The following is a 15,214-nucleotide window of genomic DNA, read 5'->3' as shown; positions in this document are numbered from 1 at the left end:
TTCAGAACCCACTTCCCCTCCCCCATTTCTGAAGAAGGGTCTGGGCCCAAAACGTCAGCTTTCCTGCTCCTCTGATGCTGCTTAGCCTGTGCTCATCCAGCTCTACACCTTGATATCTCACTACAACCATAGTTGGCTTTAGAAAGTAGACTGTTTTATCATTTCCTGTACGAGCTGATCAATGAGGACTATGGCACATAAATTACAGCCAACACAAACTGGGAATGGGAAAAATCAATTAAAAATACCTTGTCTAGCATGTCACAAATTGTCATCATTCATCCATCCAATATTAGTAGAACCCTCAACTACTGTTTGAGCTTAGGAAGAACTTTTAAAAGAAAGGAAATGACTGAAAGAAGATCATGCTGATTCAAATATTAACTGCAAGATATAATTGTCACTTGTATAAAAGAATTGAGAGTAGCAAAACAACAATTCAACTGACCTGCCTCTTGTACACTGCCAAGAAACAATAATTATTGAAGCCAAAAAAGGGCAGCAAACTGCACTTAAAACAAAATTTTAAAAATCACTCAAAATCAATCCCCAAAAGAAACAAGCAAGCATTCTTAACTCTCACATGCATCTCGACACAGATAAAGTCAGAGCAGATCACTCATGAGTAATATCATCCATGTATATTAAATTAGTTAGGACTAAGAAAACATAGAAAACTCTAGTTTTGCATTATGAATTTGGAACTACAAAAGTAAGGACATAGGGATGCAGTCAGTCAGAAATTACATTCCCAGTTTCATTTAAAAAAAATACACTTGGATTCTCTCTCCCATGCCATTGCCCAGATGACAAAAAGTAGATGGTGAAATTCTTCCAGACCTTTGATGCCGGTGTTCTATCAGTATCAATCAGACAATTCCTTCCCATCTTTCAGTCCACCACTCAGGGTAATGCCTGGTCCTCATATAGAATGCTATCCTGACAGCCCAATGGGAATTTGAGAATTCACAGGTACAAATCCAAAACTGCCAACCCATGTAAGTTAGTCCCAAAATTACTGTTATCTCTGTTCAGGTCCAGTTTTAAAAAAAACTGAAGTGTTCCAATTCATTTTGCAAACAAATCTTGACGTTGCAGGCTGTAAATTAAATTGCCTGACATTAATGTAACCCTGCAGAGCTTACAATCATTAGCCTCTAAAATCAACCAAGCAGGCAGTTCCAACCCAAAATGCGATTGTTTTGGCAATTTTAATCTGTTAGGAGACGTAAGCACACTTGCTGTCAACTGTGAACAGAAGGAAACAAATACTAACTCGCTGAGATACCTCAATTTTCATCAAGAATCTTTGCATGTCAAGCTCTGACTGAAGGGAGGCCAACATACACTGCAAAGTCTGTGATCAACAGAAAGAAAAATGAGGGCAGTGCAGAAAATTCTAAAAAAAAACTTAGTCTGAGAAATGAATTCTGTATCTGTGATTTTAAAAAGGTCATGAATGCAGAGTACTTCACATTAGTTTTTTTGTACAGCACTTACCTACACAGTCCAGGTTATTCTAAAATGTAGTGTTTTTGAAAGATTCACTTAAAAATTTTTTCATTGCATTATTCACACTACTAATTCAACAGGTGAGCACTGAAAGCACGACAGTGAATAAAAAAGCACAATGGAACCAAATACAAAATGTATGAAAATGGAGTCAAGAGACTACAAAGAGCTGAAGGGAAGTTGTTTTTTCTGAAATTTAATGACTTAGTGACATTTCAATGCAGATACATGTAACAAAAAAAAAGCCCATTTGACAAGAGTCAAACTTGGTAGGCAGAAAAGACATTTAAAATAAAAAAAATCTCTTACAGGTCATAAGTCTGTAAGAGGGAAATTTAATAAGACAATACTTTAAACAATTTCTCAAACAGGATGGTTATACCATCTAAGCCAGTTAATACAGCGCTTCTATGCATTAACAAGTTTCCATCAACATATTACAAAATTGACTTTCATGAGAAGTATTACTTATGTAATTTGTCCTGTGATAAGCTAACATAATTAAAACATTAACTTTGAATCATGTTTACAAAGAATTAAACAGAAACCTACAAAAGTCTTTTGCAGGACAACTTTTTCATCAAATGGGAAGGACGTCCAGTTCTGAACAGTGTATGAATGACAATTAGCATGACAGCCAATAATTTGATTCATAGATGCAAATTGCTAGAGATAGCCTTGGAGTATGACGTGAACAGCCTTTCAAATTGCATTCACTTGGTTAATCGTCCTACCTACTCTGTGAAAGTGAGGATTTTTGTTCTGTTTGATGTAACTAAACACCTTGCTCAGCCTCTGAAGGCAGTGCAAAGCCAAACACCTTTGATTTGATTTGATTTATTAATTGTCACATGTACCGAGTTTCAATGAAAAGTATCATTTTGCACGTTAACGAGACAAAATCATCCCTTAGAGTACATCAGGGTAACAGCACAATGTCGGATTATAGTGCTACAGCTGGAAAGTAAGAACTACTCTAAATATAGGAGCGATCTGTTCACGAGTCAGATAACAGTGGGAAAGAAGCAGTTCATGAATCTCTTGGTTGAATATGTTTATGTGGCATTCTACCAGCTTGAAGTCTTTCATATGCCAACAACTGAAGTCACATATCCTGCCTTATGTAGTCATTTTCTTGTCACTTCACAGCAGTGATTAAAAATGTCAGTTTAAAAAAAGCAAATTAAAACATTGAAAACTCAATGCAAAATGCAACTAAAAACAAAAACAAATGCTCGTGATCACAGCAGGTCAGGCAGCATTCGTGGAGGAGAAAGCAAGCTAATGTTGAGTCTACATGACTCTTCAGAGCTGTGATCTTTTTGTTCATATGCTAGCATTTGCAATAATTTGCTCCTGCATATTTAACTAATCGGTTTGCCGATCCACTAACATAACCACTCAACTACCATACCGCTTTCATTATCATCCTCCAAAGACAGAGATAAATGTCTGACATAACTCAATTGCACATTTTTGGAATATGAGTGGACAACTCCCCTCATGAATCTGATGATCTAATTGAATGGTAGAACAATTGATTTATACCTCAAAACTTATCTATTTTTTTGCTGGATGTCAAGGTAGAGAGGGAGAGGGAGAGGGAGGGAGGGAGAGAGAGAGAGAGAGAGAGAGACCTAAGCCATAAAACTCCATGCCAATTATGACAAAATTTGTCATTCAGAATACTTCTAACTACTTGACAAACACACAAATAGGGATGAGACTAATTCAGAGAAACTTGCAAACAGAAATTCAAAGCTTCTTTAAAAATTGATTCAGTAAAAAAATAATCCAGGAACGTATTACTGGATTGAAATGGCAGGCAGGGAAAGTCCAGCAGGCCCAATTCTTTGCCGGCTGCACAGAGCAAGATAAACAGGCACTACCACTGCCCCCAGCCAGTTGCTATGCATCCTGCCAGGAAAAAAAACCAAAATCAATATTCATTTGCTTGCAGGGATGTTTGCACAACATTGTCAACAAAAGAATTGTGTTATTATAGGTAATATAAGAATTGAAACTACATGATAGGTAAAATAACCTGCAAGCTACAAGTACAGGACATTCATAATGCCACAGTATTTTTGCCAAATATACAAACTGTACAAACAAACCATGCATGGGTTTATTTGCCATCATATATAGAAACAAATATACAGGACTAGCCAAGGTAGGGGCCAACATACCTTGCAAATAAAAAGGCAGAACATTTTTTGCTGGAAAAAAGTCCTGAACTATCCCTATTTGCAACCACCCTTCTCCACCTGGCTAAAATTGTCCTCACTTTGAACAACTTCTTAGAGTCAGAGAGTACAGAAGAGACCCTTCGTTCCCATGCAGCTATGCCAAACATATCCTACACTGACCTAGTCCCATTTACCAACAGTTGGCCCATGTCCCTCTCAACCTTTCCTATTCATTTTGGAAGGTCGAATTTGAAAGCTGAGTACAGGATTAAGGATAGGATTCTTGGCAGCGTGGAGGAACAGAGGGATCTTGGTGTGCAGATACATAGATCCCTTAAAATGGCCACCCAAGTGGACAGGGTTGTTAAGAAAGCATATGGTGTTTTGGCTTTCATTAACAGGGGGATTGAGTTGAAGAGTCGTGAGATCTTGTTGCAGCTCTATAAAACTTTGGTTAGACCGCACTTGGAATACTGCGTCCAGTTCTGGGCGCCCTATTATAGGAAAGATGTGGATGCTTTGGAGAGGGTTCAGAGGAGGTTTACCAGGATGCTGCCTGGACTGGAGGGCTTATCTTATGAAGAGAGGTTGACTGAGCTCGGTCTCTTTTCATTGGAGAAAAGGAGGAGAGGGGACCTAATTGAGGTATACAAGATAATGAGAGGCATAGATAGAGTCGATAGCCAGAGACTATTTCCCAGGGCAGAAATGGCTAGCACGAGGGGTCATAGTTTTAAGCTGGTTGGTGGAAAGTATAGAGGGGATGTCAGAGGCAGGTTCTTTACGCAGAGAGTTGTGAGAGCATGGAATGCGTTGCCAGCAGCAGTTGTGGAAGCAAGGTCATTGGGGTCATTTAAGAGACTGCTGGACATGCATATGGTCACAGAAATTTGAGGGTGCATCCATGAGGATCAATGGTCGGCACAACATTGTGGGCTGAAGGGCCTGTTCTGTGCTGTACTGTTCTATGTTCTATGTTCTATGTTATTCATGAACCCATCCAGATACCATTTAAGTGTTGTAATTGTACCAGCCTCCACCATTTCTGTGGCAGCTCATTCCATACACCACCACCACCACCCTCTGCACCAGAATGGTGCTCCTTATGTCCCTTTTAAAATCTTTTCCATGCTCACCTTAAACCTATGCCCTCTAGTTTTGGACCTTGGCTACTGAACATATCCATGCACCTCATGATTGTATAGATCTCTAAAAAGGTCATTCCTCAGCCTCTGAAGCTCCAGGGAAAATAGCCCCAGCCTATTCAGCTTCTCCTGATGGCTCAAACCCTCTAATCCCAACAGCATTCATGTAAATCTTTTCTGAACCCTCTCAAGTTTAACATCTTTAGAGCATGGAGAACAGAATTGAACGCAGTTTTCCAAAATTAGCCTAATGTCGTGTACAGCTACAACATGACATCCTACTTCCTACGCTCAATTCACTAACCAATGAAGGCAAGCATGTTAAATGGCTTCCTCACCACCCTGCCTACCTGTGACTGCACTTTGAAAGGAACTATGAACCTACACCCCAAAAGACCCTTTGTTCTACAACCAGGGCTCTAACACTAAGTGTGCAAGTCCTGCCTTGATTTGCCTTCCCAAAATGCAGCACCTCATATTTATCCAAATTAAACCCCATCTACCACTCCCTAGCCTTTCTAATCAAGGTCCCCTTATATGGAGGTAACCTTCTCTGTCACAGGCTACACCTCCAATTTTGGAGTCATCTGCAAAATCTATTAACCATATGTCCAATAATCACATCAAAACATTTGTATAAATGGCAAAAGCAGTGGACATAGCATCAATCATTGTGACACACCACTGATCAGTGGGTGAAGGGAATGCAGGATGAATAGAGAAATGGAGGCTCTAGTCTAGAAAAAGGTGGCAGCGGCATATAGAAGATATAAACAGCTGTGATCAAGTGAATCCCTCAGCACAAGAACAGTAGGAATGTATTGGAGAGAGAAAAATAAATAATTGGGCTGGGCAGGAGATATCTTATGGCAAACAGCGTTAAAGGAGAATTCAGATATTCTACCCAACACATTAAGCGGCAGGTGGGATAAAGAGTAGCTAGGGAAACAAACAGGGCTCCTTTAAAGGACAATGAGGCTCTGTGTGTGGGGAACTGCAGGAAGTAGATGAGTTACTAAACAAGTATTTTGCATCAGTATTTATTGTAGAGAAGGATGTGGAGGTTAAAAAAAAAAACTTTGAAAATAAACAGTGGTATCTCAAAATTGTCCATATTACACAGGAGGGAAAGCAACTCGAACACCATCTTCTGTCTCCCACCTTCCAAGCCAGCTGTGTCTCCAATTGACTAGCTCCATCTGGATTCCATGTGATTTAGCATTGCGAACCAGTACACCATATGTAACCTTATCAAATACCTTCCTGAAGTCCATATAGACACATCTACTGCTCCACTTTCAATCTTCTTTGTTTTTGAAGGAGTGACAAACCCAATCAAGTTAGTAAGGCATGATTTCCCAAGCACGAAGCCACGTTGACTATCTCTGATCACTCCTTGCCTTTCAAAATACATATAAACCCTATCCCTCAGAATTCCCTCCAGCAACTTACCCACCACTGACATCTGGCTCATCAGTATATACTTCCTGGTTTTTTCCTTACCACCTTTCTTGCACATTGCTCATTCACCCTCACTGCTCTTTAAAGGGGGCCCTATTGTCTCCCTAGTTACTCTTTTTCCCTTAACATATTGGGTAAAATATCCAAATTCTTCCTAACCCAGTTTGCCAAAAGATATATCTCCTGACCCCCCCACCCCCATTTCTCTCAAATGCATTCCTACTGTTCTTATGCAGAGGGATTCACAGCTGTTTATACCTTCCAGATGCCTCCTCTTTTTTCTACAGCAGAGGCTCAATTTCTCTATTTATCCTGTATTCCCTTCACTCACTAGCCTTGCCCTTTTAATTAACAGGAACATATAATGTCTCTGAACTAGTTCTCATTTTTGAAGGCCTCCTGTTTTCCAACTCTCTTTACCCGTGAATAGCCTCTTCCAATCAACTTTTCAAAAATTCTTGCTTAATACTGTCAAAACTTGGTCTTGCTCCAACTTAGCACTCAGTACAGAGAATAATAATTTTAGGCTTGAGCACGTCCCCCACCCCAACCCCCTATGTCATTCCATGGTCACTACCATAAACAGCAGCTATTGTCTCACAGACTGGCCTTTACCACTTCTGTCTATTTGAGATTCTCTCCCTCACTGCTCTATCGCCACATAACATTTCCTGGCCCCCAGTTGCACCACAACCCCCAAAACCCCTGTCTCCCATCTCTTCTGACTTTTATAACCAAAATCTTTCCTCATTATATTCAGTTTTGAAGGGTCACTGGACCCAAAACGTTAACTCTGCTTTCTCTCCACAGATGCTGCCGGACCTACTGGGATTTTCCAGCAATTTCTGTCTTTATAAAAAAAATCTCAAATGTTGAATCATTGCATTGAAGACACATCTGTTACAATACAGCACTAAATGACATTTGATGGTGTGAATACGCATCACATTCACCTTTCACAACATTCCATCATCCTCTACCAGGCTTCCCATTTATTTCCACAGACTGTCAAATCTGGCACGCTTTCAAGAGGTTTCCAAAATAATACAATGCTAGGTCACAACAGCATGCAAATGAGGAGCAGAGCTAAGTCATTTGGCCCCTTAAGACATTTAATAATCATCATGGCTGACCTGTTGAGTTTTAAAATTTCAAATTCCCATTTACCTCTGTTAAACTTTGAGTTAGATTCACGTCAGACAGGAAACATCAGCTTTAAAAATATTCATTCAATTACCTCATCTTCAGACACAGAGTTCCAAAATCACAAAGAAATTCGTCTTATCATAGTTGTTGTTGTTTTTTTTCTTTTTAATAAAAGGACAATGACCTTTTAGATTTTAAATAGTGCTCCTGGTTCTGGATTAACCTGCAAGTGGAAACATCATTTTCTCACAACTAGTATGTAAAATTCTGAACAATGAAGCCATCTTCACTCAAAACCTCTAGTGAAAACATGGCTAACCTGCTGAATCTATACACTGAAGACAACCTACGCATTTCATTTTTACTACCTCTGAACAATTTCTAATGCACTTACATTGTTCCTTAAATAAGGAGACTAAAAGTGCCCATAGTATTCTGAATGTGTCTCACCACTCTGTATGAAGGATAGCATCTTTATGATTATGCTTAATTCCTTTCATTCTAAAAAGGACCACATTTCATTAGTCTAAATATGGTGTGCATGAGGAATGCAGTTCAGGTTCTGCATTTAAAATGGGGATCATAACATTCGCAGGGTTAGATGAGCATCCTGCACACTAGGCATTTCCAAACTACAGAAAAGCCTGAATAAGTTATTTGGATTTCCTCTCAACATGCCCATCCAGACTCAATAGAGTACATCAGCACCCAGACAAAAACAACTGCAGAAGTCAAGTGGCTCAGTTTTAGTTCTGTTGAAAATAAAATTAGCCCAGATCTGAGCAATGGCTTATGTTCACTTAATTAACTATGCACATGTCTATTCCAAAAACATGCCACATGGTTTTCCTCTGGGGGAATCTGATGTAGTGGAAGAGAGCTGAAAGAAAATAGGACATGCCTTTTTTTTTTAAGTAAAGTCTCTACTTGTCATATGATAACAACAACTGTCCCATGGAGAAGTGGTGGCACAGAAGTGAAGGGCGTAACGATGACAGCAACCTAGATAGGGTAGGGAAGTTTGGCTGTATAAAATTGTGCCAAACCTCCAAATCAGATGCTGGGCTCTGTTTTAATCTGTCTAAGTTTCTTTGGTTACTACCCAAGTAAGTCTTACAGAACTGTCCGATATCGTCCCCAATTCCAGGTTGAAGTCTACATTTGTGGAATGTCCATAAAGCAGAGGAGTTGCTCTAAAGAATTTTAAAACCTCACAGGTAGGCCCATTGTCAAAGCATCACAGAGTGACAGTGACACGGGGAGGGGGACCTCTCCAACATGTGCCCCATCTGCAGACACATTTACATAGCTTGCATTTACTCCTAGCCCTGTCTGAAGGCCTTTTTGAAGAAGTTCTCCTTGCATTGCAAAACACATTCAAGCTGTGGTCTCTACTCGTAATTGGACTCCTCTCCCTTTCTTTGTTTTGTCAGTTTTCTATTGCAAGAATCAAAAACTTTATTAGAATTTGCACATTTTTACTTTCCACACTTGTATCCCATTCTATCTGTCCATGGATCACACCTCGACAGTCATCTTGATTATTTACCCAATATTCGAATTATTAGTAATATTTCATAGCACACTCATCCCTCCATGTAACTAACCCTTCTAAAATATAATCACAGGTACCCAAATCGGAGCAATTGTCCTTTGGACAATGTTAGCTCTTTCTATGCATTTGATGATTAGATCAGAGATCGATGTCTGAGTCATTGTACAAGGAGTCTCAGAATCTGAATGCCTGGTAGAAGGCAGCATTTGTAAGCAAGCAATCTCAATTAACCAAGAGAAACTGGCTCAATTATCATGTTGGATAATTACTGTCCTACCATCACACCCTATTAAAACGTATTGAAATCAATTTTTTAATTGTCATCCCCTCTCAGACAGAGGTCAATCACCAAAGCATAGGAAATAATTTTCATATTTTCCCAAAAGATTTGTTATTAGGGGAAGTATTCCTAAAACATTAAATGCAACCTCTGGTGACTTTTCAGGATGAGATTTTGCAGTTACAATTTCCAAGGCAGTGATGACTGCCACACATATCAGACTGCATGTTCCTTTAAATCGTAGTGCTTTCTTTCTTTGGGAGGGCATGTCTTAAATAGACAGACCTTTCAAGACTGATTGCTATCGTGAAAAGGTAGGTATGTGTTTTAAAATAAAAAACTTCTGCGATTTAAACAATTCCTACCCTGGTGAATGCCTGTCTTACTGACATCCCACATTTAGCAGCTGAAGCAATTCTGATCATGTCCTCCCTCTCCACCCATCCCTTTCCCGAAGTTGCTGTATTCTCTGACCTGCTGAAACAAATTTCTTTGCATGAACTGCCTGTGCCAGTACGGTCACTAACTTGCAATTTGGTTGATCTGGTAAGATTTTATGCAGCATTTCATTTGCCGTATTATTCCCTTTGAATAATGCAGCAGAAAAGTCCTTCAGCAAAATAAATTTTAAAGTCACAAATGTTCATGTTTTCACATGTCTCTGAACTTGCCATCACTACATTTTCCCTCCATGAGTCAAACTTAATTTGGTCCTTGTCTATTGTCAAGGAAGTAATGGAGCAATCACCCTTTTTGCACCTACCATGTTTTACTGTAGAAAGACTAAATTTTGTTGCAACTTTTATAAAGTGTAAATGAAAATATTTGTATTCCACACCATTAGACCAATGACAATGCCTTCACTCAAAGCATATTCCAACAGAAGCCTTACCAATTGGGGTGGCCACGTCCCCTGAACACTTTTACATATTTCAAATTTTGCATTAAATCGCTTTGATCGGGTACTCAGTCCATTCTTGAGAATTTTTAATCATTTCGTATTTTAGTCAGTACAGCCTTAAGATGGTCTTGTGCACACCCCACCCCAAGCACCTGTGCTTTGCACCCTACCAAGGGCAGTGCAGATTACTTTTTTTTTAAAATTCACCTGTTCAGATGTGTTACTTCACACATCTGGAGCAGGTAGGACTTGAACCCAGGCCTTCTGACTCAGAGGGAGGGACATTATCACTGCGCCAGAAGATCGTGTGAAGTAGCACTGATATTTTTGATTTAAATGAAATTTAAATGTCACATCTGTCTTGGTGTGGTCTGAACCCATGTCACCTGAGGATTAATAGTCCACTGACATTAGCAGACTCAGTACCACAGTGGTAAAAGGTTAAAAAGATAGGGACAGGTTGCATTGACTGGTTAATTTGTCATCCCATTCAGAAATATTATTGACACTATGGAGTGCATGAAACTGGAACCTGGGAATCTTGGCTCAAAGATAGGGATACCCCCACTGAACTGCATGATTACCCCATAAACAAGGGCAATACTGATATTTCTAATCAAGCTGTTCAGATACATTCTAAAACGTCTGGGGCAGATGGGCCTTGAACCCAAACCTTCTGGCTCAGAGGTAGTGGCATTACCACTGTGCCATAAGAGAACCCTTAACCAGGGCAGTGATGTAACAAGGACAATACAATATTTTTCTTCTGAATTCTTATCACCTGATGCCGTTAATACTTACCTAACATTCTGACTAGATAGCCTTTAAAAATTGGTGAGCAATAAATGGCTCGGTTAGATAACCGATAGATCATTGACTTTTCAAAAACAAAAACAAACTACGTTATGTTCCATATTCACTTTAATAGATACCTTTTTGTTAAATAAGGTTTCAAGACAGTAAATCAGTGCTAAAGGAACTGGCTTACACACTTGAATAAATATTTTTTTAGCAACCTTAGTCCATGATCTTCTGCAGAGCAAAACAGGGAGAATTTTCATATTCAAAAACAAAAAATTGCCAGAAAAGCTCAGCAGGTCTGGCAGCACCTGAAAAAAAAAAGTGTTAACATTTCAGGACAAGCTCAGTTCTGAGGAAAGGTCACCGGATCCGAAACTTTTTTTTAAAAACCCTTCACAAATACTGTCAGGCCTGCTGAGCTTTTGCAACAACTTTGTTTTTGCTCCTGATTTACAGCATCCGCAGTCCTTTTGGTTTTTGTTTAGAATTTTCATATTCCCTGATTATGTATAAATTCTCACTTCCATATAACATACTAGCCAAACCGTACAACACATTGTTGAGGTGCAATCACCATTCATACAAGTTAAATGATTCCACTACTGTAACATTTACACCAGATTGAAGTTTCACATGGGCATTACGAAATTCTTTCAGTCTGCTCATCATAATCTGCGGCTTCCAAGTACTGTGTCATGTGTCATTTTAAAAGAACTTTGCTGTTCCACTGGGAACCCAGAAAATAGGAGGAGTTGACCAGTCAGTCCTTAGAGCCTACCACATCACCTCAGGATTATCCAACTTTGTACCCAATTCCTACATTCTCCCACAGGCTTTAGCTCTGAAGTCAAATCTTGAACTCCTTGACAACACAGTCAACGCTTTGGCCTCAACCACCTTCTGTGGTAGTGAACTCCACCAGACTCACCATGCTGGGTGAAGAAATATCTCACCTCAGTTCTTAGTAAGCGATCCTGTATTCTTAAACGGGGATCCCTGCATTTACCCCGAGATAACAAGAAATTTCTGGAGGAGGGTCTAGGCCTGAAACTTCAGCCTTCCTGCTCCTCTCATGCTGCTTGCCCTGATGTGTTCATCCAGCTCTAACCTTGTTATCTAAGATTCTTCAGCATCTGCAGTTCCTACTATCCCTGCATTTGCCCTGTTTAGTTCTGTTAGAATGTTATAGGTTTCTATGGGATCTCTCCCTCATATCATTCTTCTAAACTCCAGCAAATACACAGCAGAATTACAAAGTCTCTTTTGACAGGACAGTCCTAGCATCCCAGATGTCATTTGACTTTACAAAGTAAACGTGCAGGTGCAGCTGGCAGTAAAAAAGGTACAAATTGAATATTGGCCTTCTTTGCAAGATGGTGCAAGTACAGGAACAGGGATATATTGTTGCAGCTGTACAGGAACTTTGTGAAGCCACACCTAGAATATTGTGCACAGTTTTGGTCTTTCCCACCCCCCACCCCACAACAGAATCCCTGCAGTGTGGAAATAGACCCTTCAGCCCAAAAAGTCCACACCAAGTCTCAGAGCATCCCACCCAGACCTATTCCCCATAACCCATCTAATCTACACATTCCTGAATACTACAGGCAATATAGCATTCCCAATCCACCTAGTCTGAACATCTTTGGACTGTGGGAGGAAACTGGAGCAAATGTGCAAAGTGCGCACAAACGGTTACCAGAGGGTAGAAATCGAAGTCAGGTCTCTGGTACTGAGGCAGCAGTGCTAAATCCTGAAGCACACAGAGCCACTGTGTGGATGCCCCCGCACACAAAAGGAATACAGTGAAGACTTATCAGGCTGTTTCCAGGGACAGCAGGACTAACGTACTAGGAGAAGCTGACTAGGTTGGGATTGTTTTCAATAGAGTTCAGACAAATGAGGGGTGTCTTGGAGACTTAGAATTCTAACAGGACTTGACAAAGTAGGGTAAATGCAGGGAGGATGCTCCTGATGGTCGGTGTGTCCAGAGCCAGGTCACATAAGGATTTGGGGTAGACCATTTTGGATGGGGATGAGGAAACGTTTCTTCACCCAAAGAATGGTGAGCCTGAGGAATTCATTACCACAGGAAGTAGTTGATGCCAAAACATTAACTGTGTTCAAGAAGCAACTAGATATAGCACTGGGAACAAATGGGATCAAAAATAAAGGTTGTGGAGAAAGCAGGATTAGGCTATTGAGTTGGGTGATCAGCAATGATGGTGAGATTGGCACAGCAGGCTCAGAGGGCCAAATGGATTCCTCCTGCTCTTATGTTTCTATGTTATGAGCTTCAATGATATTTAGTCGCTTGATAGTACAAAACTTTAGTACTGCTGAGAAAAAAAAAACAAACTCAAGGGAAAAGCAAACTTCTTAAAAATCCACTCACATATCTGTAATAAATTGACATTTATTACCCATCCGTAATTACCCAGAGGAGAGTTGAGAACCATCTACATTAATGTTGGTCTGGAGTTGCATCTTGCCCAGAGCAGGGGACGATGGTCGATTTCCTTCTGAGTTACGCCCAAAAAACAGGTCAACCAACCATTTTCTTAGCCACAGGTGACAATGTGGCTCAAAGTAAAGATGGCTGGGAGTAAGGGGTCAGTTTGCTTTTTACCTTTAATAGGACATCATGGTAATTTGTAACTTAAATGAATGATCATGGTTGACAGTATGGGTAAGGGTAGAGAAGGATATAAACTCTTAGGATGCAAGTGTGTGAAAATGGATAAGTTGCTTGGGTGTCAAGCATGTAGCACATTGTATTTAGCCCTCGGGAACAGAGAGATATTTGGCTGAGGTAACCTAAAAGTAGTAGCCAAGTCCACTTAAAATATTAATATTAAATTATTAATAATAATTAATAACTCATGTTGCCGAGAAATATAACACAACCAGGTTCCACATGTACACTTAATATTATCCAAATCTACTCTCCCAACACGTCAAATTTCCACCATTGTTTTCCATTTGTCAGATTGTTCAGTATTCTGTCAGATGAGCAATCAGAAGGTTTCCTTCAACTAAATGTGAAGGGGAAGCATGGTAATTATCTTCTGTCTCTACCACAAATTGCAACTCATAGCTCCTGAGCCAATCTTATTCCCCCAACAAATGCCGATGCTGAACTAGACTCATTCCCACCATGTATTCGATCAAGCTGAGCTACCAACCCCAAATTGTTGCCTTCTAAACAAAAAGTGATCTATGATACAGGGGTGGAAATATCTAATTTTGCTGCTACCTCAACTCACTTGCTAAAAGCCTCATCTAGTCTTTGTACTAGGACTTGCTGAGTCTAGATGTTACCAATGCTGACCAGCCACCCATCTTCCACCCTCTAAACTGGAAGATCATCAAAATTAACTGCCTATAATCTTAAACTAGCAAGTTCCATTTTGCTCTGTGCTTGCTATCTGTAACGGCTTACAGTTCAACAATGCCTCAAATTTTTAAGGCAGATGCAGAACGATTAACTAAAAAAAGGAGTCTGTGGATCTAAGAGTAACCAGGAAAAAGTAAGGAAAGCTCACAGGGGTTTGGGGGGGGGGGGGGGGGGAGGAGAAGGTACGGTGGCTTAGTGGTTAGCGCTGCAGCCTCACAGCGCCGGAACCCGGGTTCGATACCAGCCTCGGGTAATTGTCTGTGTGGAGTTTGCACAATTCTCCCAGTGCCTGCGTGGGTTTCCTCCAGGTGCTCCAGTTTCCTCCCACAGTCCAAACGATGTGCTGCCTAGGTGAAATCGGCCATACTAAATTGCCTGTAGTGTTCAGGGGTGTGGGGGTTATGGGTCTGGGTGGGATGCTCCAAGGAGTGATGTGGACTTGTTGGGCTGAACAGCCTGTTTCCACACTGTAGGGAATCTAATCTAAAAAAAACTTTATTGAACGGCAGAAATATCTTGCTCCTAGCTTGTGTGCTCAACTGTCTTTTTAAAATAAAAATAAATTCAGAATAAATGCAAAGATCTAAACTTGTTGTTACCAATATACATAGTGGATACGCATTCTTGTAAAAACGGGTGAATAAAAATTCCTTATGTATCTAATGGACGTATATAATACTCTTATTCATTAGGGACACGCACACGCAAAATCACATCTGAAAGCATTGAGCCTGCACTGTAACAGATGAGCATTTAGTTACTGGCTAACAAAACAAACAACTTCACACTAAGAATGACAGACTCCTAAATCAAAAAACAAACTTCTG

The 15,214-nt window shown here is 40.1% G+C and overlaps 1 protein-coding gene across 15 annotated transcripts in view; it reads right to left on the bottom strand.

Annotated features, from left to right (window-relative positions):
• LOC125462689 (sickle tail protein-like) overlaps nucleotides 1-15,214 on the bottom strand; it is a 614,365-nt gene that overhangs the window by 181,544 nt on the left and 417,607 nt on the right. The gene's annotated exons all lie outside the window — the stretch shown is intronic.

Source organism: Stegostoma tigrinum, chromosome 2 (genome assembly GCF_030684315.1).
Source record: "Stegostoma tigrinum isolate sSteTig4 chromosome 2, sSteTig4.hap1, whole genome shotgun sequence".
In the NCBI taxonomy this organism is placed as follows: Eukaryota; Metazoa; Chordata; class Chondrichthyes; order Orectolobiformes; family Stegostomatidae; genus Stegostoma; species Stegostoma tigrinum.
Note: the sequence above shows the minus strand (reverse complement) of the source record. Positions and strands in the feature narration are given on the sequence as shown.